The sequence below is a fragment of the Astatotilapia calliptera genome, chromosome 16 (assembly GCF_900246225.1).
Source record: "Astatotilapia calliptera chromosome 16, fAstCal1.2, whole genome shotgun sequence".
In the NCBI taxonomy this organism is placed as follows: domain Eukaryota; kingdom Metazoa; phylum Chordata; class Actinopteri; order Cichliformes; family Cichlidae; genus Astatotilapia; species Astatotilapia calliptera.
The window spans coordinates 33,940,828-33,968,050 of NC_039317.1; the positions used below are offsets into that span (position 1 = coordinate 33,940,828).

Below are 27,223 nucleotides of genomic sequence, written 5' to 3' on the forward strand. Positions count from 1 at the left end.
ACCGTGACCGAGGACAAGCTGATGGCATAAGATGTAAGTACAACTCCTCCAGTTTCATATGCAAAAAATATTATTGCGCTAGCTTACGTGGTTGCAGAGCTACAAGGATTTAAAAGTAGTTGCGCAAAACAGAGCGTGCCCACTCTGACCGGTTTTAAAGGGTTAAGCAAACAGTATCATTAAAGTTCTTCATGACTGGGCCAAATGTCCTCTTTTTTGGAAATCAAAATATGGTCACCCTAGGCTAGCTGGTATATAATGATGTGCTACGTGATCACTAGCGACACAGCTATGTTAGCATAGCATAGCATAAACACAGTGAAGCTGGAGGATGAACGCTAACGTTTTTCCACTCTATAAAAGTTAACGTGAGGGTTCCTGATGGTTAGAGACAAATACAATCGCATGGCAGGATGCTGTAAACGGACCAAACTTCAGACAGGAGAACAACTGAGATAATCCATCCACAATACGAGGTTAGTCATTCATATACTGCTGCAGGGGCTGTAGCTACATTGTAAGGGTTTAAACTCTGAGCTTTAAAATGAACAGTGGTGGTAAAAACCGGGACAGGCCGACAGTGATCACTGACTGTTTTTAGGGGCTTGTTAAGATCAAATAGAACAAAATACAAAACATGTTAAAAACACAGAGTAGTTTGGACTCAGAAGCAGGGCTCATATGTCATCGCTTAAAGACTGAATAATAGGGTACAGTAAAGAGTAATTTTCACCAGAGTTTTGTTTTGTTGTTTTTGTTTCTAATGTATGTGATCATGTTGTTGTTTTAATCCTTGGATGAACTTGAATTACAGTAACACAGGATTATCCATCCTTCCAGTTCCTTCCAGACTTAATTAAAGTAGCTTTACAGAAATCATTTTGCATCACACAGGTGAGCGCTTGTGTCACAAATAAAGCTGCTCATTTTGATTTAGTATATTACTGTCCTCTCCTGTCCATTATTTTATGTAAAAGGATTTCAGCCAGTTAAGAGCTGCCAGCAGATGACACTCAGAAAAAATGAAACAAACACAAAAACCCAAACAAAGATATTTTTTGGAAAAAGCAGGAAAAAATAATGGGTTGAGGGTAGAGTCTCTGGATACAGAAGAGAGTGCACGATCTCTATTCACAGCCAGCGTTTGCAGCCATCAATATGATTGTGTTCATGCACACTGCACCAGGTAATGCATACAGTGAGCTTCCTCTGTGACAATGGGCTGAGTCAACTGCATAATGGATGATGTGTCAAAGTTGTCATGCTTCTTTTTGCATTTTGAATGTTACTATTGTTTGAACAGTAAAATTGTGACTGGTCGAAAAGTACAATCTGCCATCATAATTACTGCTTTGTGCTCTGTGTAGGATTAGTCATTCTCCTGCCTGGAAATGCAGGATCCTTTATGAGCCCCTGTCAAATCCTACTGTGCCGTGTGTCACACTCTGAGCTTGAGGGGCGGGGTTAAATGATGTTTACACAGGCATCTTACCCATCTAAAGGCCATATTCTTATAACTCCATGTGTCATGTCAAAAGTTCAACATTTCTGATCTGTGTGTGTTTTAAGTCAAACCTTTAGTTGCTTTTTTATTCTAACCAAGCAGCTTCACTAATCAGAAACTGGAATAATAAACTGCAGAACAGGTGAGCTTCATCTGAGGGAACTCTCGCCCCTCGTTTGAATGTCAATTTACTGAAAAGTGCACTAATATAAATGACTTATTTTCAAAAATGTATTTCTATGATAGAACCACATGAGTAAAGAAAAACACCATCTGCCATTAGGACAGTTTATCTCATCACAGCGGTTTTATAGATGTGATTTTGACAGAGCTACATTTTGTTGTTCTTGTTGTGTTGCATGGTTAGAAAAAAACACACTTGGTGACAACCATTAATTAAAAACAAGCAAAAAAACAAAACAATCAATTAATTGTTTCACTGGGGAATTATTGTGGAAGACTGGATCATCTCTCTGGGGTTTGGAGCTCATCCATCAATTTGCATGTGGGCGCTTTGAAGCACTCTTCCATCTCATCATCATTAGACGGAGCAAAATAGAGCCTGTGGGTCTACTTTTCCTTGTTGTCCGGCTGTTTCACCAACTACAGAGTGTTGACAAATACTAGTATTCACTGTGTATTTCATATTATCTGCATAACTGATCTGTCTTATCCTTATCCAGTGTAACCTGGAATTGCTGTGTTTATGTCCTGTGCTGCGTCTGTCTCTTTGGCTCACACAGGAAGTGGCTACGTGCTGTGTTTTAAAGCTTTACTCCCGTAATAGTTACTACAGATGTTCCACATACTGGGAATGTAAATAAATGAATGAGTGATTCTTCCCAAAACCGTTTCCTCCTACAAAATAAAAACAAGCACTATAAGAAGAAATGTTTGTGAACATGGCAACAGATGAAGTCTGTGTTGATTTGACAAATAAATAAAAATAAAATCTTCAGGTTCAAACCTTCAGGGGTATTGGGGTTGTTAATGCGCCTGGCTTTTCCATCTCTGGCTGTACATCATGAACAGCGTGTCCTTCAGAGGCACCAAAAAACAGGAGACTGAAAATGTCAGTAAAAATATTACAAACTGAAAATAAAGTAGAAAACACACAAGCCTTGGGGCTTAACAAGACTGACTCTCCCCTCAAGGTTGCTCTTCTTCTTCTTTGAACAATATCAAGTTTATTTTTTAAATACTTTTTGCCAATGACAAATACCCAGCGTGTGCATGAAGGACCCATCTTCCCTGCAAGATATTCATTATATTTGCCAAATTGTTATTCATGGAATGATAACAGACAAAGCTTTATTGTTCACTCTCCTAATTATTAAGCACTTACCTGGTAAACCTTTAATAAATTAACAGTGTTGCTGAATAATTACCGCTGCTAAAATGAGATAATAAATAAGTGAGAAGGTAAACACAGAAAAAACTGCAGCCATGCTAAGAAAGCCCTACACGGTTATTCACAGAGTCAACAAAGCTGCGCAGCTGTGAGCGCTGAAGGCTGGGAATAAATAAAATACTAAAAATTTGGAAAACAGGGAGAAACAGGTATTTCATCAGGCATCCCAAAATTTATGTCAGTACAGCCCAAATTGCATGACCTACTGCTGAATATCTGGAAAGATGAATCTGCTTCTTAAATAATTATTAATGACTGCATTCTTTAAAACATCTGCAACTATCTTTGCAGTGATGTTAAATATAACTTTTGATCTCACCTGAAAACCCCCCAAAAAGACATTTCATTGGTTCACAGAAGTGTTCAACGCTGTATGAACGTATGAACGTGTGTGAATGTTAGACAGAAAGCACTTTAGCAGAAAAAAAGTCTCATTCTCAAAAAAAAAATATAAACACAAAAAACCCAAAACTTGCAGCCTGTGTTCATAAGTTCACCGTCTATTGCCAAACATTCGTCTGTCGTCGGCAGGCGATGAACAGTGACGGCATCCTAGCTAAGAACCAGGCAGATGATTGGTGGTTTACCAAAATTCAATTGAACTCAATTCAATGTTATTTATACAGCATCAAATCACAACAACAGTCACCTCAAGACGCTTTATATTGTAAGGTAGACCCTACAATAACACATACAGAGAAAACCCAACAATCATATGACCCCCTATTAGCAAACACTTTGGCGACAGTGGGAAGGAAAAACTCCCTTTTAACAGGAAGAAACCTCCAGCAGGACCAGGCTCAGGGAGGGGCGGGGCCATCTGCTGTGATTGGTTGGGGTGAGAGAAGGAAGACAGGATAAAGATATGCTGTGGAAGAGAGCCAGAGATTAATAACAAGTATGATTCAATGCAGAGAGGTCTGTTAACACATAGTGATGCCCTCTTATTACTTTATTATAATAAGAAGAACAGTATAATTTTATATCTTATTATATTATTTGCTATTATACAAATAGTGCTGGTGGGAGGTTCTCTTGATTATTGCTGCCTGATTTAAGTGGATATACATGAACGTCTGAGCACAACTGCAGAGTAACAGCTGAGATGTAGCTCAGATGATTTATATACCAGAAAAAAGAAAATGTTTCACCTTTTCTGAACTCAAACGTGACAAAAGTTTTAGAAAGTTAAACTGTTGACAGATTTCATGTGGAGTACAGTCTGCTGTCATGTCTCTTCATACACAAACAGCTTTTAATGAAGCCTGTGCAGAAGACGATACGTTCAGCAGCAACACTTAAATAAGTTTGGAGGTAATTAGTCTGCCCTAATTAGGCAGAAACCTGCTTCTACACATAGAAAACAATCCTAGGTGAGAATCAATAGTTTGATGATGGGCTTTGCACTTCTAAAAGAATTCCCTGTTGCCAAATAAACATCCAGCAATATAACGATCAAAGGAAAGAGAAACCACTTCCTTACAGTAAAAAGTTATTATCAGTGTGAATATGATGATAGTAATAAACTCAGTTCTAATTTCTTATGTGCTAATTAATTTTGTGGAGAGCCTCAGAGATTCCCTTTAATGTGGTGAACGCTGCATGACTGCAGGTAAAGACAGAAAGTAGCTGGAAACAGTGGTCAGCATGGAGAGCAGCACTGTAACGCTGGAAAATATAATTTCAGGTGCTTTTTGTTTTTGGGTGGCCAAAGATGTTTGCTAGTCTGGAACAAATGCAAAAGGAAGCGGAAACAAAGAATAAAGAACGACTAATATTATATGAAATATAGTTATTGTTAGCTTTGGGTTCTATAGCTTCTCGTGGATTTGTGCAAAGAGAGCCAAACAAACGCTTTCATGCTTTTTTTAAAAAATTGGGCGACTGGGCATGTCAACGACAGTCTGAGTTTGGGAAAAAATAAAGGGTTCGGTAAACAATAACGCTCATTTGTTTAAGTCCACCTCTCTTAAGTAGCTAAGTGGAGCTGATGCAGTGTGTGGAGTCCTCCTGTCAGGCTCGACGTCTTACTGACCTTTCAGATCGCAGGCTTGGATCTTGTGCTTCCTCAGGTGGGAGATGGTTGGCCATGTACCCAACTGCATATTCACGATTACGGAAAAATTCATGCCATCCTTGAGCAGGAGAACACGAAGCCTTTCAGGCAGGGCTCTTCTGCTTTCTTGATTATTTGCAGGACTGTGTAGCAGGTGGAGCAGAGAAATCATTTGTGTGACAGATTAGAATCAACAACAAACATTTAAAGATTCAGTCCTCGTTCGTTTATTATATGATTGCCTGTTTAACAGATTCCTGCATGATTTTTATTTATGAAATTCTCCAAAAGTCAGTTCTCCATACCTCGAAATGTGACAGTAAAGCATTTTCAATAACGTGTAATAAATCACGTTCTGCCTGCTTGTCTCTGTTCATTCCTGTACACGGATCATTCAGCACAACTCTAAGATAGATTAATAAGACCGATCTCTACAGCTGCACTGCAACAGACTTTGTCTAGACCACGTTGCGTGTTCATGCTACAGCAGCAGCCTTTGGCATCATTTTACTAACGGTTGTGTTATCACTCTCCTCTCTTCTTCTGGTTACGTGTAGGACGGCTGAGTTGGAGACGTGTGCAGGACAGAGATAAACCCCAGCTGAAGTAAGGACTTCACGTTTTTTTTATTTTGCAGCGATTCAGCATCAGAGCACAAAAAAATGATTTTAACATTTTTAATTTTAATGTTGGATGAAGACTCTTACACCCAGCTTGGTGTCCCACCAGGCAGCTGAACGAAAAACTTCATTAAAAAAGAGTTATGAACTGACTGAATACTGAAAACTAAAGAATTCAATTAAATTTTATTTATATAGAACTTCATATTGTAAGGTAAAGACCAGAAGGTAATACAGAGAAAGCCCCAACTATCAGACGACCCCCTGTGACCATCACTTGGTGACAGTGGGAAGGCAGCCATTCCAATATTTTTGCTCACTGATGCTAAATCTATATTGTGTTATGTGTTTAATGTTTGCAAATCACAACGTATGTGCAGTGTTGGGAAGGTTACTGTATTCCACTACAGATTACAGATTACATGCCCCAAAATGTATTTTGTAACGTATTCCATTATGTTACTCAATGAGAGTAACTATTCTGAATACTTTGGATTACTTAATATATTATCATGCTGTTTACAACTACATGAATGTCCTATTGCTGTGATTTATTACTATTACTGAAGGTTACTCTCCACACCAACACCAACTGGATGTTTAAATCTTGATATAAATGAGTAACAGTAGGTGGACATTAGGTAAGGCTGCACTTTTTGCAGCGATCTCGTATAGAAACTATTCCTCGCGTATATAAAACAGGTCTGCGGCTCCGACTCAGCGTTTTGAGTTTTTATATACAGTGGGGCAAAAAAGTATTTAGTCAGCCACCTAAAATGATGACAGAGGTCAGTAATTTGCACCAGAGGTACACTTCAACTGTGAGAGACAGAATGTGAAAAAAAAAATCCATGAATCCACATGGTAGGATTTGTAAAGAATTTATTGGTAAATCAGGGTGGAAAATAAGTATTTGGTCAATAACAAAAATACAACTCAATACTTTGTAACATAACCTTTGTTGGCAATAACAGAGGTCAAACGTTTACTATAGGTCTTTACCAGGTTTGCACACACAGTAGCTGGTATTTTGGCCCATTCCTCCGTGCAGATCTTCTCGAGAGCAGTGATGTTTTGGGGCTGTCGCCGAGCAACACGGACTTTCAACTCCCGCCACAGATTTTCTATGGGGTTGAGGTCTGGAGACTGGCTAGGCCACTCCAGGACTTTCAAATGCTTCTTACGGAGCCACTCCTTTGTTGCCCGGGCGGTGTGTTTTGGATCATTGTCATGTTGGAAGACCCAGCCTCGTTTCATCTTCAAAGTTCTCACTGATGGAAGGAGGTTTTGGCTCAAAATCTCACGATACATGGCCCCATTCATTCTGTCCTTAACACGGATCAGTCGTCCTGTCCCCTTGGCAGAAAAACAGCCCCATAGCATGATGTTTCCACCCCCATGCTTCACAGTAGGTATGGTGTTCTTGGGATGCAACTCAGTATTCTTCTTCCTCCAAACACGACGAGTTGAGTTTATACCAAAAAGTTCTACTTTGGTTTCATCTGACCACATGACATTCTCCCAATCCTCTGCTGTATCATCCATGTGCTCTCTGGCAAACTTCAGACGGGCCTGGACATGCACTGGCTTCAGCAGCGGAACACGTCTGGCACTGCGGGATTTGATTCCCTGCCGTTGTAGTGTGTTACTGATGGTGACCTTTGTTACTTTGGTCCCAGCTCTCTGCAGGTCATTCACCAGGTCCCCCCGTGTGGTTCTGGGATCTTTGCTCACCGTTCTCATGATCATTTTGACCCCACGGGATGAGATGTTGCGTGGAGCCCCAGATGGAGGGAGATTATCAGTGGTCTTGTATGTCTTCCATTTTCTGATGATTGCTCCCACAGTTGATTTTTTCACACCAAGCTGCTTGCCTATTGTAGATTCACTCTTCCCAGTCTGGTGCAGGTCTACAATACTTTTCCTGGTGTCCTTCGAAAGCTCTTTGGTCTTGGCCATGGCGGAGTTTGGAGTCTGACTGTTTGAGGCTGTGGACAGGTGTCTTTTATACAGATGATGAGTTCAAACAGGTGCCATTCATACAGGTAACGAGTGGGGGACAGAAAAGCTTCTTACAGAAGACGTTACAGGTCTGTGAGAGCCAGAGATTTTCCTTGTTTGAGGTGACCAAATACTTATTTTCCACCCTGATTTACCAATAAATTCTTTACAAATCCTACCATGTGGATTCATGGATTTTTTTTTTCACATTCTGTCTCTCACAGTTGAAGTGTACCTCTGGTGCAAATTACTGACCTCTGTCATCATTTTAAGTGGGGGAACTTGCACAATCGGTGGCTGACTAAATACTTTTTTGCCCCACTGTATTTTGATGTTTATGGTTTATGTTTAAATTCATTAGGTTTTCTAAGTTCATTTCTATTATATTACTGTTATGCTGGGCTCACACTGTGCGATTTTTTTTCAGTCACGTTATTCAGCTCCTGCTTAAACTGCACGATTGACTCGCAGGGGTTAGAAGTTCATAGGTCACGATGCTAATGAAAAACATTTATCAGGCAGCTGTGATTGAGCAGCAGTGTAGATCCAACTATTTTCACGGTTGTTGTGGTCGTGATAATTTTGTGAGGCCACATCGAAACGGCTCGGATGAGCTTTCCAAAGTTCTACAAGTTGTACCTCCATCGCTTGTGTCCAGATCACACGCTGCACTGCCGTGCTGCGCCGTCTTTTTCGCTGACATTTGTGTTTGCGCGTGCGCAGTGTGACAAACTGCGGTGACACCCTCATGACGGTCGCGAGGATTTCAAACCTGTTTGAAATCCTCGCGACCAAGCGATTGATGATCGGGAGCTCGTCGTGAGGTGTTAATCGCGTCTTGTTACCCCACGTATACTACACGATGCACGACGCACGATGAAGGCCAAAATCGGGCCGATCGCCAAAACGGTCGCACGACTCAAAAATCGGCTCAAAATGGGCCAAAAACCGCACAGTGTGAGCCCAGCATTATAGGTCATTGTTTCTTAGACCCCCCTTGTGTCTGCACCCCCTGTGTTTAAGTCTCCTTTGCCCTTCACGTGTTGTCATGTCTGTATCTCGTTATGTTTCCTGTTTTATTTTGAAGAGGTCTGGTGTCCCATGTTCGTTGTGTTTAGTTTCACTCCCCTGTGGCGTCATTATGTTTATTCTAATCAGCTGTTTCCCTTCATCACCTCCTGTGGGTGTTGAGTCTGTGTGTTTACACTCGTTCCTCGCTCGATCGCCTGCTTTGTTTCCAGGTTTATGGATTCTTGTCAGGTCTTTGGGTCTCTAGGTTCTTGTTCTTTTTATATTTAGCTCACCCAGTTCAGGTTATTGTTAGTTTTGCCTTTTCTTTTGTTTTTGTGCTGTTTACTACCTGCTTTCAGTTAATATTAAGTCTGTTTGCACGCTTTGTTTCATCTGCATTTGGATCCACTATTCAGACTCCGCATAGTCCGCGTCAACACTGCATCAGTCTTATTTAAGTTGGGATAATTCTAAGTAGTGACTTTAGACTTTAGTCAGATGTAAGTTGCTATAACCTTCACCTGTGGAGCAGGTGACTGCTAACGGTTCAGAGTGAGACAAACTGATTGCAGCTCAGTTTATTTGGAGAGATCAGAAAACTCAGCAGGACGAGCGGCTTATTTAGTGAAGTTACCTGCTGACGACCAGCAGCGTGTCAGCTCTGTGAGTCTACATGTACTCTCCACACAAAGACAGAATGCCAAATATTACAGAGAAAATCACAAAATGGGACGACCAATAAGTGACCAGGACAAAAAACAAACTGAATTATCACATCAAGAGCTGCAGGAGAGGCAGAGAGGGAGGGTTTCTCCTGCCGAGCTGCTTCCTGGGTGTTAATATTTGAACTGAATGATCAACCAGGCTTCACTTTCTTTCTGTGCACCTTGTTGAAGCCACTTTGTGATACATTTATTTCCCTCAGTTACCTTTTACATAGAGGAACTAAAATGATTTTTAACAAGATGTGAAAAATCATGACACTGATGGTGCTGCACGTCTGCTTTTTGTCCCCCCTGAATAACCAAATTAATATGATAAAACACTGATGCTAGATAACGGGAAGGACCAGAGAAGTGATGCAGGAAGAACCAGGAAACTCGTCAAATGGTATAAAATGAAATCTAACTAAAATCAGCATTTTGCTTTTCATTGCACCGATGAATAAAGAGATAGCATTGCACTTAAAACACAAAGATACCAGGCTTATGCCATGCACTGAAGTCTGAAATATAATACTTTGCAGAATTGTTTGGAGCGATTAGTGCAGCTGGAAAAGTCGTATTAATTCAAAACTCTCATCTTCCTTTGCAACAATGTCAGGCCGCTGGTTGCTGGCTCGGCTAAATCTGAGCAGAAAATATAAACTTCATAAACGTCAGACTTTATCCACCTCCTCGTGCCTTTTTTCACATTACCAGTAAACACTACTGACACAATGGAAGCTGTGCACACTCATTCATCTCCGCTATGCTTATATGGATGTTATGTACTAATGCTGAGAGTCATTCCAAGTCTCCTTCGTGCTTTTTCTTTTTCTGATACTGACCCCGGCTGATCTTCTGTCCATTAGGTTTTCCAAAGAGTGTTTAGTGGTCTGGCTTCTTTAGACGTGGCCTTTGTGTTTGTAGTTAATGTGGATCACAGCTCTGTATCCTGTGGAGAAACCAGCTCTTTAGGATTCCCTTTATGGCAACCTTGGGTCCAATTTTAGCCTTACCCATACAGCCTCTCCCTTATCCTTAATGAGGCAGGGTATAAAGCCTGAGCCAGCACTGATGCGTGTTTACTACACACCTGTTAAGTGTCTGATGTGATGCAAAGTCCACTAACCTACAGGTATGAGCACTTGCAGAAAGACTTCTCTGTAACGCACACACCTCAATATACATGCATTTAAGGCTTATTTTCAGACTGCTTCATAATGAATTATTTCGGTAGCGTGCTTGGATGAATCCCAGTGGAACAGGCACATTGTTTAAAGCGTGATGGAGATTATCTTAATACATTCCTCTGGTAGCGGTGGATGTTGCTGACTAGGGATGGGTACTGGGTATCAGTGCTTTATTTCGGTGCTTTATTTTCCTGAGCTGTGATACACTTTAGATTCTAGCCAATCATTTTACGTTTCCGAGGATAGTAGGCGGGCCCAGGTACGTACATTCTTTTAGAGAAGAGCTACAGATTAAAAATGCCCAAGGCGAAGCGGTCAAAGTCTGGCTGTACTTCACAGCAAAAAATGCAAACTCAGCAGCAACAAGTGCTTTAAGCTGATACCGTGATACTGTCAAAGGAGGTAACACCTCGAATCTGATGAAACACCTGGCGACACATAGCGGAAAATGCGCCGTATTTGATAGCTTGCTGCGAGACCTCACACCGAGCACGTCTACTGCAGGTGTGGTGCCTGTTATCGGACCGGAGTTAGCAACATCCCCCAAAAACCCGAAGAGGAGAGTCCTGGCCCCTAGCCCTGCCAGTGTAGCAGGAATGATGAGGATGATGATGCAGCAGCAGCCGTTCTTCTCTGCGTGAGTAGCTTAATGTTGTTCGTGTGTAATTTACGTTGAGTAGGCTAACCACGTTATTACATTAATGCATGTAAGGTGAACTAGCAAACATCATCATAGCTACATGCGGCTGTCTTCTTGTTTGATGGCAGATACTCCCTTCACCCTGGCCAAAAAGGCTAAAATGACCAAAGAAAAAGTGGAAAACAGTTAAACATGAGAGGTTTTTGGACAAAGTTTGTGTTTTTTCCATTGTTTAAGCACTGCTTCCAGCCAAGAGTGATACCATATATGCCCCATAGCTGCAGAAAAGGCTAACATTGTTATCTTTTTACAAAAAAACAGTTAAACATGAGAGGTTTTTGGACCAATTTTGTGTTCTCCATTCTTTAAGCACCGGTTAGGGCACCGTTTAAGCACCGGCACCGTTTCAAAAGTACCGGTTTGGTACTGGTATCGGATAAAACCTAAACGATACCCATCCCTAGTGCTGACAGAGCAGATTGGCTGTTCCTGCTTCTGTTAAAGAAAGGCCGAGGTGCTCAAAGCTGGCTGCTGTGATTCGACTCTACGTCTTCATTCAGAGAGCCCACAGTCGCCTCAAGTGCGACCCGGCGACTATTAGCGTGACCCTTCAACCTCCCTCAGACCGGTGCTGGGCCTTGAATTACGATGTGCACTTTTGTATTGCCTGCCTCGTGGAAAATGCTCTCCACTTAGCAGAACGTTGTGAAAAGGGTTTCTTTTTTTGCCTGTGTATAAAAATGGCTCAACCCCATGAAATAAAAATACAAGTCTGCACTTCAGCTACAAAAACCGGACCAAACAAACAAACCAAAACACAGATATCAAGAAAATCGCAACTAAAATCCTGTTTCTGAGAGTTTTGTTTGTATATGTGAAAAACGATCCACAATTTGCGTTGAGTTATCCCTTGCAGCAAAACAGTGGCACACGAGGTGAATGGAAAACAGCATTGGAGGGAACGCAGTAAATATTAATGTGAAATGCCACTCTGAAAAATGTTTACTTTGCCAGAGCTGAAAAATGATCCTTATTTCATGCGCCGGGATGTTTGTGTAATTCATTTAATCAGTTTATGCTTGGTTTTGTTTTTTTCTTCAAGCCATTACGCAGGATTACAGATTACCTTCACCAGCTGTACGCTGTGGTGTCATTCAGCATTCAGTGCATTTAAATCCAGTCGTTCTACCACTGCCAGCCTGTTCAAAACAGTAACTGCTTATGATAGACAATATTCTTTATTCATGAAGTTGCTCTTTATTGATTATTGCAGCCTGCGGTGTTCTAGCAGAGCAGCTCGTGCAGGAGACTAACATCGAGCTGAAAGAGGACCTGAAGAGGCTCTATTATGTCCCCAAAGTCACGCTCACCGTTCAGAAGGGGAGAGTTCAGTTTAATTAGGGAAGCTTAATGCTGCTTTTTATGAGGCCTGGAGGGGCTGCTTCCCCTCCTCCTTCTGCATATTCATGCTTTCCTCTTTGTCTGAAAGACCAAAAGAGGAACATCAGAACCACAGCTCTCAGAGTTTGGAGTCCCAGACATAAAGGTTTGATGTGGATTTGTGTCAAAAACAATTTCAGGAGTATTAAACTGTCACGTTTCTATCGAGCTTTGTGCATCTGAATACGCTCACCAAACAACAAGCGCTGAAGCAGATTGACGACAATCTAACGGGCCCGCACGAGAGGATTTCCTTTAATAACCTCACGCTGAAATAGACCGTTTTATTACCGTGGAAGATGCTGGTCGATCTGGAGCTGAAGCCAGAGGGGGGTTGCCACGCGTCAGGCAGATGACAGCCTGCGTGATTCTAATTGATTTCAATGATTCTGTTGGATTTAAACCCTCACAGAAGTGCAGCGAGAGGAGGAAACAAACGTGTGTTTCTTGCAAGAGTTGCTACTTTCGTGGCACTGCTGTGGGGAAAAAGACCGACTTTTGCAAATAACTGCACATCCAAGGTGCTTATCTGCATGCACCAGAGTCGAGGTAACATTTCACAAATTGAGGAAACTTTCATACGCTGCTCTACTTCAGTAGAAAAGCAGTGTTTCAAACCCCCACCCTCAGCTCAGCTGCACTGAAACACATTTGGATAGAAGCGAATAATGAAGTAATGGACAGTCGTTTACAACAGTGCGATGGAGTTGAGCTCATTGTTTCTAATCCACAAAGCATTCATATAGTCATTTTGTCTGAATATAACATCATGTATTTTTCTCCATGTTTAAAAGCAGAGTACGTATCGGAGAGCACGCATCACAGCTGCAATCATAGAGATTTTGCTCTCCATCCTAAGTGATCCACTAAGACTCAGGGCTTCAGACACAAAGAGGGAAAGTTACAGTCATTTTCATCACCATGTGAAGGCTTTTGTATGGACTCTGCTATCACAGCTTTTAACAAGAGGACAGTCAGCACTGCACTCTATCACCGCTCTTTATTGTTTCACATCAAGTGGTGAACTCCTTCACCGAGAATTGCAGACGGAGCCTCCAGGTCCCTCAGGAGGTCATTATGACAGGGATGAGCAGCTCAAAAGCAGCGTATGATGGACAGCGCAGTGACAGCAGGGAAGGAGAGGACACAGTGTGGGGGGGAAATATAAATTGGACTGTGCCGAGTGGAAATAGATCGGCTTTCTGTTACCGAAGAAACTTTTGACAGTATGGGATCTTGCTTGCATCAGCAATCCTCCAGCTGAACAAATATGAGCAGAATACTCGCCGAAGCCTGTAATTTAAAATGCTACAAGTCGTTTTTATGAAACGCTCAGACATGAAAAGCTCATACGTGTTACATGTGCAGAAAAATACCGTTCACGTGTTCAACCAAACCGCACAGCTGCCTTGGTATCGTGGACGGACTAGAATTGCATTTACTGGCTGACAGCAGCTTATTCTGATATCTGCAGAATTACATATTAGAAATCTGCTCTTCACTCAGTCTTTGCTTGTTTAACAGTCTTTGGAAACTAGATTGTGTATATTTTTCTCACGTTTCTGATTTCTTTTGAAAACTTCGTGGAGTTTAAAATGACTTCAGAGTATTTGGCTGAGTCTGTTATGGCTGACATAATGCTAAGCTGCTGCTTGTTGTGGAGTGTTGAATAGTACACGCAGTGTGTAATTTCATCCAGGTCAACTCTGTGATTCACTGACTTGCACTGTGTGATGTTTCTGTGTGTCTACAGCACAGTGGAGAAACAGACTTCTTTTCTGCTCAGTCTAGTCCAGTGACGTTATTTGTTTTTCTTTCTCATCAATCTTCACCACTTCCTGTTCTATTTCCTTCTACCTTTCCTTTCATAACCTCTTGTTTTCTCCCGTCGTGGGCTTCCTGCTGCTGTGATTGTTTAACCTCCATCTGTGTCTAGTTGTCTTCCCCTGCTGGTGTTTTCAGCCTCTCACGCTCTCCCAGTGTCACGTTGTTTCTGTACTTGCTGGTCCAGCATTCATTTCTTCAAGTAATTCTTCTCCTGACCCGTGCTGTTCTTCCCTTCAGTCTTTTAATTCAGATTGAATATTACAATCAGTGGACCCTGGACCTTTTTAGGGGAACGTAACAGTAAACAAAGTGCATCGTTCCTGCAAACTCTCCAGCTCTGCATGTTTGGCATATTCATTTTGACTACCTGTCACAGCGACGCGACGAAGGCTGTCCCAATTCGAAGGCTGCTCGAAATGCGGCCCTGAAATGCGTCCTTCATTTCCCTGAATTTTAAGGCTGTGGCAGTGTAGACTTCGTGGCCCAACATATCCCAGAATGCATAGCGCGGCGGTGGGTGTGGATAATTTTGCCGATAAAAAACGGCGGATGAGGGGTGCCCGAAGAGTGAACTTTAAGTACTGAATATGATGTCACTTATTTATGTGCAAATGTTTAATAATGAAGAACATTAAACATGACTGTTGGCCACATGTCGGCAAAGTCATGTGACATTAGTGACGTTTGTACTAACTTGGTTTTAAAGCCTTTACTTTAAATATGCGTCGTTCAATAGCTGAGCTTCATCTCACAGAGAATGATCAAAGCTCATGTAGAAACAAACAAACAAATGAACAAAAGATTTTCTCCTTCATCTCTGTCAAACACAGCTGTATGACACGTTTCCAGCTGTTAGTATCATGGTTGCTAGGCAACCTGGGCAGCGCGACGGAGGCTAGACCGCCCATTTCACAAGCCTCGCACTTCCGGCCTTAGCGGTCTTTGAGTACGCGGCCCTTGTGGACCGTTAAGGCTGCAGACCCTGAATTGGGACACAGCCTCTGTCTCCCTGGTCAGTCAGCTTTCCATGTTCAGTGTCAAGTCTGTGTCTCTGTGCCTGTTGTGTGCTTCCTGTTTTATTTTGACAGTCCCTGTCCTGTGTGCAGTGTGTCTGGTTTTTCTGCCCCTCGTCTCATTAGCTCTGATTTCTCCCAGCTGTGTTTCCCTCCTGTCTCCCGTTCCCTGATTGCTCCAGTGTGTATTTAAGCTGTGTGTTTTCCTTGCTATGTGTTCTATGGTTCTAGCGTCTCAGTGGGCTTTTCTTAGTTTTCAAGTTGTGGGTGTTTTGTGCTATAAAGCTGCTACCCTGAGTTCACCTTCTGGGTGCCACAGCCTCACATGACACTTATGACCTCATCTCACTTCCTAACCGTGCTGGGGCCATTACTCAGAAAAAGTAATGCATTACACATTACTTGTAAAGGTAATGTAGTGTATGACTTAATTACTCGACTCATTGCATCATTTTCAGCATGATCCTTAGGCTACAGTCCCAGACGCCAACACGAGTCCACATGTTTATTTGGACATACGCGGATCCTTCTTTTAGTGTTTCGCTACAAACACAAAGTCAGCAACACAAGCAGAGCTGAAAGCCTGAAGAAAAAGACACACTCAGTCACCTGGTGTGCAGGTAACTGAAGAACGCTACTTTGGAAAACCTTAACACTGCTGCATAAAAGCCTTTGTGCCAGAACAGGAAAGACTCCTGTTGTTTGGTCACATTAATATCTAACCAAGCAAACTGGATGGATTTCAGTGACCGATCACGTTCCTCTCACGTTCCTCTCGGGATGAACTTTGGTGATGTCTTATTGGATTTATTAATAGAAGTTGATTATTGAAATTTTAGCTCGACAGATATTAAGGTTTGTATTAAAATTCCAGGAGTACAAATAAAACTGCTTTCTGCTTTATGATTCACAAACTGACCACATGAGTCTGTTTTCGGAACAAATGACCTTTTTTTGGCTCAAGTGCGATGATTTGTATTAATAACCTTACATTTAATCTTACAATAGAAGAGCTGACTCACATCATCCGGACATGTTTTTGTTTGAATTTCTTCGTCCTGCATAGAAAAGGTAAATTATGTGGATGGGGAACAATTAACAGTACAAATAGTGCCAAAGGTTAAAAGCTAAATTAAGAGGAAAGAGAGAGAGAGAATTGCACATGCTCTCTGTCACCAATGATATCATGACATCATTTAAAATAAGGTCAGACAGGAATTTTAAGTTTGAAGGCATATATGAAATATTCATTCTTTAATCTCAAACTTGATAACGTTCCCATCTTATTAGGCCTTGGGCAGCTTTCTCAGGGGGAGATCCCGGTACGAAAGACTAGCAAAGACACTTAAATGCTTCAAATATTTTCAGCTGAAATCAGCTCCTGGAGTCTAAGATATGCACCGGGGAGGCTGTTTGAGAAGTGTTTGTCATTTAGGGACATTACGTTTTCAGAATGCTCATTTATACAATAAATATATTGGACCTCCCAGCTGACTTTAACATAAATAAGCTGTATTTAATCAGTAATTAGTCAGTGTACATGTTTGTTTGCATTGTGAATAATAGATATTTGTTCTGTGACATCAGGGAGTAGCTGGAAAACAAAGAAATTAAATCCTATTAATTTATAACTATGATGCACGTTATTGCCAAAAGCTGAACATACAAGAAGAGCATAATAGAACATTTTTACCATTTAAAATAGTTCAGACACATCAGTGACTGGTTGCTGCTGGTCAAAGTCAGCCAAGGTTAGTTTTAATACATTTTAATCATTTAGAACTTTTAAAACTTTTCTTGCAATAAGAGTTTGTAACTAATAAATTCTCATAGCAAACTAAAAACATTAAGAATAATAACAGAATTAAATTAATAGACTCAATACAATGTATCCTCGCTGTAGTGCAGGTGTACACCTTGTGTTTTATGGTTTTAAGCCAGTGCATGTCACGGCTTCCAGTTATATTATGACTTAATTCACAGCTCGGGTCCTGAGGGTGGCCCCTGGCAAGTTTAGCCCAGAAGAGACACCCGGGGTAAGTGAGATGTGACAGTGAACACTTCAGGAAAGCTTTGCCTGAGGAGGACTAGTTAGCAACCAAGGTGTAATCTCACATTTCAAAACTCACTTTCATTCATGTCTCTGGTTTTGTGTTCCAGGGTTTCATTATGGTGTTTTGGTCTTTTTATATCCTTTTAATGTAGCATAGGTCATCAATTGGTCTTTTGTTCTACACTGAAATTCCAGTTATCTTTTTTAATTGTATAAGACATGTAAGCCTACATATAAAAGCCTATCTTTTATTTCTTGGACTTGGAGTATCCTCATGGTTATTGCCCTGCCAGCCTTTCATGGCTGTCAGGTTACGTCCTGGGTGCCCTGGCCTGTGGTGATACGGAATTGAATTGTGCTGCAGGGATTTGGTGAAGGGAGATTGCTGCGTAAGGATGGAGTCACACTCAGACTGTTTGATACGGTTGTGCCTCTATTTTGCCATTTCAAAACTGCACAGGGATGTCAACTATCTTCTGTGTTTGTGCAGTAGATGCTGAAGATATCTTAAATTAGAGAGACGGGAAGACAGATCAGGATATGCAGCCTTGTTTTCAACAGGAAATTACAGAGTACAGAGCAGCTGGCAGGTTTAGTCTTTTCTCTTAAACATACAACATCTTTTTTATAGAAAGAAGGATAAGAAAAAATAATCTGACATATACAGTTATGGTCAGAGAATACTCCAGTAGAAGTGAAAAAGTACTCAAAGTAAGATGCTAATAAGTAGCTCTTTGGAGGTTGTTTCTACCAGTGTTTTTATGCAAAGCTAACTGATCTAGATATATTACTAATAAAATAATAATAGTAGACAGGAGTACATAATTCTAATAAATATTCTCAGCTTGAGTCAGATGGCAGAACGCGAGCAGAAGGACAGTAAAAACGAAATCTGTTTTCTGTTGCCTACACTGTGGAGGGCGACTTTTCCTCTGAACAGGAAAGTGAGCGGGGAGTAGTGATGTGCGAATCATGAACGAATCGTTCAATACTCGAGAATCACTTTACTGACTCATGAATCATGATTCACAAGCCCAACTGACTCATCCCTGTTGCTGTTAGCAGCAATGTATCTAGCTTATAATTAAAATTGTGGAGAAAAACACAACATCCAGTATCTTATTAACAAAGAAATTTCTGCTCTGAACTGGAAGAAAAAACCCTGAGTAGAAGCTCACATCAAGAAAATAGCTCCTCGGTTCACAGTAGCATCGCTCTGCTAACATGCTAACAGCACATGCTCTTTTTTGTTCTATAAAATAGTTGATTTCTTTTAGAATCATTCATCTTAGCAGTAGGATTTACATGAAAAGAGAAACAAATTAAGTTTGAGTGAAAATGTACATTTTTTGCACTCTCTGGTCAACTGACTCAGTGAATCAAATGACTCAAAAATCGATTCACTTTGGTGAGTGACTCATTAAAACTCGATTCAGTAAAAAGAATCAAATTTACCATCACCAGCGGGGAGTAGGTTAAAGTGGATTCAGCAGGTGGAGGATGCCTTAAATCAGCTGCAATGGCTCAGTGTGGGGAAAAGAATCAAAATGCACAATAATTTCTATTGAGAGCTGCAGTAGATTTTCTGATCAGCTGATTTTAAACCATCACAGTGCAGCAAACTAACCTGCAGCGGATTCTCATGCAGCCTTTAAATAACACAGTCAGTCTGCCTCAGTTTGTTTAGCAGCATGTTTGACAATATGAAGACGCATGTGACATGTTCAGACCCAATATGTGATTTAAAAACGTGACGACTTACATGTGAGCTTTAAATGAGCAGCCCTTACCTTTAAGTCTGAGCTCTCTCCTTCCTGTCCCGTCTTTCTTATCTTTCTCCATCTCTGAGTGAAGTTAGCTCTTGTGACAAAGTGGCTAGGACAGAATTCATTTGCCATTTGTCACTTGCATATATTGTTATTTTGTGTTCTGTTATCCCATAGTCTATCATAATGCTTTAATGTAAACACAGCACATGTAACCTTAGCTCTACATACTATCCCGGGTCTGTTTGTGGTAGCATTGGTTATATTTATGTCATCAGTGCAAATGTACTTAAAGCTAAATGTCACTTCATCATTAATTGATTTGAATCTTTCATTTGTTTATGTAGTTTGGTTATACTTACCATTGTGTGTTCCTTAGGATAGGTCCTATGTGTAAAGCAGGTATGTGGGAAGAGCCGCCCCAGTACTTCCTGATTTTATAGGATATGATGTCACTGATCATGTCAATTGGGTGTAACCAAATGAAGGGGTGTTTATTTTGTGTAAAATTGTTTATTTCATTTAAAATAACCTCATGAATCAGATTAGGTGAAGAGATTGACTTTTCAAACTGTTTAGTTGGGTGAATGAGTTTGTTAAGTGGAAAAATGATTTTATTCCTGTTTCTTTGTCTAGACCGTGTTATTTAGTCTACCCTGTTTTCCCAATGTAGAGGTTAATGAGATCCAGGTGTGAGTAGGAATTCTATATAAAGCAGGTGAGATTTTGACTCAGGGCTTCTTATGTTTTTTGAGATAATTGTTGAAGGGCGACGCCAGAAAATAAAGAACACTTAAAAGAAACTTGAACGGTCTGCACATGCTGTCTTCCTATCACCTTTCATGCTGCTTATGTTATGCTACTTCACAGCTCTACAGCAGCTGGACCTTTAGCTGCAACACACTGTGAGACACACACACAGTTTGTGTGTTTGCTGTTTGTTGAGCTCATAGAAACGCTGCATTTCAAATGACCTGACACTTAAAAAAACGTTACTCCCTTTATGTTTGCTCCTCTCGGCTAGCTTGGTGCCAAATTACCAAACGGCAACTAATGGACCCCTGCAGTCGTCTGGTGCTGTGCCAAAAAACAAAACACAGAAGAGTTTTTGCCTCTTTCATCCCGTTTTATGTCACATCTCCTGGTGAGAAATACCTGACCAGGACTGCCTTTCATGTGTTTCTGTCCGAAACACAGGCTGAAAGTAACGAATCCTGAAAAGTACAGCAACCTAATTTATGATTTATTTGAATGATTTATTTGAATTATATATTTGAACACCTCTTTCTTTAATAACTTTGAAAAACAAAAGCAAGATTTGCTGCACAAGTTTGGATTTATTTGTGATATTCTCTAACCCTAATATAAACTTATGTCCACATCTGTAAACTCTGATGGTTTGAGGTTTAATATATCTGCATGAATGCTTCACACTGACATTTCTGAATCAGCAGAAGCCAAATGCCATACAGTGGAACCCCGGCTTATGAAGACCCCATTTAACGAAAACTTCAAGTTACGAAGGCACTTAATGGCAATATGTTTGCCCGGAGTACGACAAAATGCCCGTGTAACGAAATCGTATTGTTGTTGCAGTGCACTATTTTGTGTGCTTTTCGTTTGCAATTAGCCTGTCGTTCATTCATAATGGGACCGGCATAAATATGAGCGAGTTTAAAAAGATTTCATTGCACAGTGTATGTAAGTTTTAGTTTTAATGTTCAGGATCCATAATGTTATGTGCATGTACACGTAGGTATGTGCATGCATACATACGCTTTCTTCAGCCTCCACCAAGAACTTCGTCTTCAGACAGCATCGGTGCTTCGACTTACGAACATTTTGACTTACGAAAGACCCTCTGGAACGAATTCATTTCGTCGGGGTTCCACTGTATTTCGGTGCTGATCACCTCAGTGAACTAGCTCAGGTTAATTTGTTAATGACCCTGTTAATTTTATGTATTTTGCATGTTTGAATATGTAAATGCTAGACTCATATGCACCATGAGGAGGACCAGAACTCAGGTGACCACAGTTTCCGTCCATAGTGTGTGTGTGGAGACTGTGAATATTTGGAAATACCTCAGTTTTCACTGACAGTAAAGTAGACTTTACTAAAAAGACAAAAACCCTCACACAAAGGGTTATTTCTATTTGTAAAGGCAGCGTATAGAAGCGCACAGCAGGTCCTTTAATATCTGCTGGACAATGTCAGGATTTTCTCTGAGTGTGATGGAGCCGTGCTCGATGCTGCCGTTTGCTGGGACGGCAGCCTGATCCTCACACCAGCAGTGTTGTGTGTGTGTGTGTGTGTGTGTGTGTGTGTGTGTGTGTGTGTGTGTGTGTGTGTGTGTGTGTGTGTGTGTGTGTGTGTGGCTTGACTCTGATGGGGATGTCAGAAAGGAGGATGCTCTCCAACATGTGGACAATATTGGACAATCGTTTATGTGCTGGACAGTCACAGAAGCACTTTCAGCAAAAAGCTTCGTTCCACCACAACCAATCATTTCCATCTGTGGCCTTACAGCTGCACAGCTCCTCCTTATCACACCTGGACAGTTTTCACTTGAAATATCTTGTTTATATCATATAAACAATTTTATTATCATGTTTTCATTGAGTATCTGTAAGGAAATTCCTTCCTGAGAATAAGGAAGTATTCTGATTCTGAACATCAAAAAAAACATTTGATGTTTATTATAATTTTTTAAAAACTGTCCAGCTTCTCTAAAAACAAAAGCTTCATTCTGGATGTTTCCTCGGGAGCGCACAGAATCAGCTGTAGAGCTTTCTAAATAAAATGGTGGATTTTCTGAACTCAGCCTTCATGGATGCCTGCCTGTGGCAGCTTCTACTCTATTAGTATTTTACCCAAGGAACAGCGGGCAGTCATTATGCCTTTACTTCTGTCCTTTTTGTTGCTCCAAGGCTTCACATTCAGAGGATCCAGGACATAAACCTGGACTGACCTTGAAAGGAGTTCTGAGAGAAAGGAGGTCTGAGGTTATCCAAGAAATAACCCAAAATGAAATTCCAGCGACAGGTTGTCAAAAATGTGTAACATAAGTAATAAGCTACAGCATGGCGAACTAATAATATCAGCAGTTAATCAGGAAACAACAATTAATCCAATATTCCCTGCATTTCAGCAAGTGAGCGCCTCAAACTCAAAAGATACACTTTTCTGTCTCATGTGATTAAAACTATGCTGAAAATAAACCAGAGCTTGAGAAGTAAGAGCTGGATGGTCATGTGAGCCCTGTTTTAGTGCCCTTTAGTTCAGTAAAACAACACCTTCACGCTCATTACTGTTTGAAGCCAAGCTCATTATTTGTTAAGGGGCAACTTTGGGCGGCCACGAACGGATCAGCGTTAAGGTTTCACAAGCTTTGTTATGAACACAGACATGAGCATTGACAAGACGAGAGTACGTGGTGGGGAATCTCTGACATGGAGGCGCTGCAACAGAGGGAGAGTGTGGATGATGGCCCCGCCCCTCCCTGAGCCTGGTGCTGCTGGAGGTTTCTTCCTGTTAAAAGGGAGTTTTTCCTTCCCACTGTTGCCAAAGTGCTGCTCATAGGGGGTCACATGACTGTTGGGTTTGTCTCTGTATGTGTTATTGCAGGGTCGACCTTACAATATAAAGCACCTTGAGGCGACTGTTGTTGTGATTTGATGCAATTAATAAATTGAACTGAGATCTTCAAAATAAAAAAATCAATCAAACTGCAGACTTGCTGTGTTAGAGTCTAAATTTGGATTCTCTGCCAGTGATTTCTAATATTTTGAGATTTTCTATTTCTTGGGCTAATGGGATGTGTAACAGCACCTCAATTTTTTTAACCTTTTTAATAAGAGAATTCTACATATTACTAATATATATGCATAAAGCCCTGTAGGTCAACCAGAAAACCCACAGAGCTTGCCTGCCTGTATGAAAATAAAGATTACAGTACCTGATGGTCCCTGATGTTCTCAGATCTTCGGTGTGGGAACAGAACAAACTCGATGAACACCTCTTCCTCTTTAACCCGGCCGCACGTTTAATTATGTTCTCCAGATTCTCACAAACGACTCAGTGCATTTCATAATTGTGTGACATTAGAAGATGTACCAGAGCTGTATCAGCTGGACTGCTTCCCACTTTAGCAGTCGTGTTCTACCAGAGGTGGATATCAGTTGCACTTATATAAGATGTCTAAAGAAAACGGAGCATCGGCGGTAAATAAATAAAATCTGGCCTCATTTTGTTTCACCTAAATAGAATCTGGCTCCAAAGACGTGTCCTGGACTGTGAGAATGATTCCTCTATAACAGGATGAGTCGATCTCAGTGCTCTGCAGACCTGCTGAAACATGTTTCTAATAAAATTCTTATTTTGATTACTAACAGTTGATGAGCCTGTGGGCTACATGTGTTATCTTGCTTTTATACATCAATATGAATTCAGAAATATTCAAATAAACGTCCTCGGCCTTCTAAACAGAGCAAATGGAGCTTTGAGGTGAGCCTGTTCCTTTTTGTAAAGGATTTCCAGATTTGTTCTCTGTCAGTGTCGTGTTGGTTTATTACTGAGAGGCTGATTTAGAGCAGGATTTATAGAACACTTTATTCCTGAAAGCATAACCAGTGTTTTTCCTTCTGGCTGATGACACTGGTTTGTACATTTTTGAAACAGTAAAAGTCAACTTTCAAATTTCCCTCAGTACAAGCTCTTGAGTAATATGTCAACAAGTGAAACAAAAATATCGAAGCTGCTGTTATCCAGTCATGCAATCTGGTACATATTTGATAGAAAGTAATCAACTGGCAAGAATACAATTTGATATTTGTAGTGTATTTGCCTCCTTATCTACATTCTCGCTTTGCTGTCAAAGCTCTCAACTTTGGGTTAAATTTTAAAAAATCACTCAGTGACCCACGGTGAAATACCCGTACGCTCTCTTAGCCCGCTTCAAGTGGCCGGCCTTGCTTTGCTCCTGAGGAGTGATTTAGATTCAAACAGTAGTTTTCCTTTTGCTGACAGGACTCCAGCAGTCTTTATTCAGTCATTTCTATATCTGGTAGAAAGTTATGTTTCTATCTGTCAGAGAACAAGTCTTGATGTGTTGACCGTGTGATCACTTTAGCTTAAATAATCATATATTAAAGTGCACTGCACCAACCTGTAGAACACATCAGTCTAGCCCAGGGGTGGGCAATTCCAGGCCTCGAGGGCCGGTGTCCTGCAGGCTTTAGATCTCACCCTGGGTCAACACACCTGAGTCACATGATTAGTTCATTACCAGGCCTCTGGAGAACTTCAGGACATGTTGACGAGCTAATTTAGCCGTTTAAATCAGCTGTGTTGGTTCAAGGACACATCTAAAACCTGCAGGACACCGACCCTCGAGGCCTGGAGTTGCCCACCCCTGGGCTAGCCACAGTTTGACAGAAATTAACAACCTGACTTTGATCTGATTCACGTTTCCCCGTCACGGTGCTGCTTAGCGTGCAGTCTGAGAAAACTGGCTAATCTGGTGACTCGTTTTGCAGGGCTTGTAGTAGATGGTCTGTTAGCAGTGCTGTATCTGTTTGTTGAAGTCATTGGTTCAATGATTCAATGAGAACTTTATCGTCCCCAATGGGAAATTGATTTGCAGTATGTCCATACAGAGATATACAAACGAACACAACACATACCCACAAAAATAAGCCCAGAGGAAACAACCTAAATTTATCATCAAAAAAGTGCAATGGCAACAACCCTTATGGTTTAGTGTTATGAGCCATGATAATAGCGAAGAAATTGTTAGATTATATGAGCTGGTTTTCAGAAACCCTGCAAACCCTGTTTAGTTCTGCACTGAGACGTGTTCACATGCAAGCGAAGCCTGCTCTGGTACGACTGCTCAGTAGATCTGGGAGTAAAGCTTCTGCTACAACAAATATGCTCTCCTATAGTCCGTTGGTTTTGTGAGATTGTGGAGGGTTTGTGAGATATTTTGAAATTTTGGGTTATTTGGAGTTATTGTGAACTTGCTGTTCTTGCTGGTCTTATTTGTTTTTTAGTTTTGAATCCTTAGTTATTCCTGGCATTTTGAGCTTTCAGTTTAATTCGTTCATGTATCTGCATTACCTTCCTTAGTTACTGTTTTCACTTCCTGCTTTATTGGTAATTGGCATTTGTCATTTTACTTTCGAGACTGTAACATTAGCTCTAATAAACAGCTTCATTTCTGTTATTCAACACATTCATACGTCTGCATTTGGGTCCACAGTTCTGGAATTTGTGTATTTTTCAGAGGATACCTGTTTGCTGAGATTACTCAGTGAAAATAAGTTGGTGAAAGTGTAGCTGATGGATCTCAGAGCAAGAAAGGCAGCAAGTTAATTTACTTAAAGAAGTCTCTGATTAGATCAAATCTGAAGTTTCATCTGCAAAATTGCTTCAATTTAAGAATTACAACTCTTGGACCTTTTGTCCTAAAGATTGGCACGATTAACAAGACTATTAGTTTACTTTAATTTGATTGCTGACCAATAAAAAGTAGTTCAAAATATGTTGAAATGTGATAACTTTTCTACTTTTATGAAAAATGATGGCTTATTTATCATATGATATTACATTTTGGGGCTTGACATATTTTAATTTGCACTTCTGTATTACTGACATGATTGACATGGACACTGTTTTGGTTTTGGTATAGCTGGGATTACATGTATTATTGTGAGTTTAGGCAAAGTCTCTCTACAGGCTTTCCACAGGCTAGTGAGTATAAAGTCTGCTGTCTGACTCTGGTAGATGAAAGAACTGACAAACCTCCAAGAAATGTCTGATATTTTTCACACACCGGCCCATCCAAAATGTATGGACCAGTACAAACACATTTCTTCACTGACTCAGAATCCAAGCTTTCTACTTGTACATCTTCTATCCTCTACATTTACAGCTCCCACATACACTCATCGTATACAGATAGTTTATTGCAGCAGACAGGCTGAAAATAAATGAGAGTTTTATAGCCATAAAACTGAATCTAGACAGACCCTCATTTTTGCAAATTAGCTTAATAAAAGTTGTTCTTTATGTTGCAGTTTGGCTGCTGTAGAGCAGTGATGGGCAAACACTTTATTTCCAGTGAGACTCCATCTCTGTGTCAGGCTCCCACTGACATGCCATTAAGGTGGAATTTCACTGACTTGTTTACAGCTGAAATAAATGGACAGAAGATACTATTATTACAAATATAAATATTGTGTCGGACTGCTGAACTTCCCTTGTTAAGTCATCTGTGTCACATGATGTCATCTGTTACAGAAATAGGCTTGAACTGTCAGAGCCAATGATGTTGGAGATGGAAATGTGAAACCACCTGAAAGTCAATGAGGGATGATTGCTGCAGTGTTGCATCAAATCAGTGTGCGCTGAATGAGACTGTTTGAATAAATTCCATTCTAGGCGTACAGAGCTGTTTAGGAACGGGAGCCACGACTCTATTAAGAACTGAAGTTCACATTTTTGGTTTTAATACAGGTTTTTTTTGTTATTATTCTGATTTGAATCTTTAACATGTCATACAGGCTGACTGAGCTGTTGCTGAAGGTCTTTATTGTCACCAAACTTCAAGACCTGAGTAGCTGTTTTGAAGCGTTTCCCAAGCTGTATCGTCTATTTTAGATGGATGACTTCTTGGAATAAATGCACTGTGTCAGAGTGTTTTACAAGTCTGTTGTCACTCAAGGTATGATGCAATCTGCTGCAAATATGTTAAAGAAGGCTCCTTGAAAAATATTCTATTTAAAGTTTTTCTAGCTCTGAGTAAGTTACATTAAATAACTGCCAGGTCTCATCAGTGTACACTTTGCATGAGAAAGCCTGCAGGTGGCTTTGGACTTTACTCGTTTATCCTACACAATTAATATCAGGTTATTTCAACTCTTCTGTTTTTGTAAAAACATGTTTTTAAAAGGGTCTCTCTCTCAGTTCTTGAGTCCCTAAAAAG

The 27,223-nt window shown here is 40.7% G+C and overlaps 1 long non-coding RNA gene across 1 annotated transcript; it reads right to left on the minus strand.

The window, feature by feature from the left end:
- Positions 1-1,949: 1,949 nt before the first annotated feature.
- On the minus strand, positions 1,950-19,321 carry LOC113007508 (uncharacterized). The gene is made up of 3 exons (XR_003269919.1): positions 19,261-19,321; positions 2,472-2,542; positions 1,950-2,362 (listed from the first exon to the last, which is right to left on the minus strand). It is a non-coding gene; the product is annotated as an uncharacterized LOC113007508 (long non-coding RNA).
- Between the last annotated feature and the right edge of the window lie 7,902 nt (positions 19,322-27,223).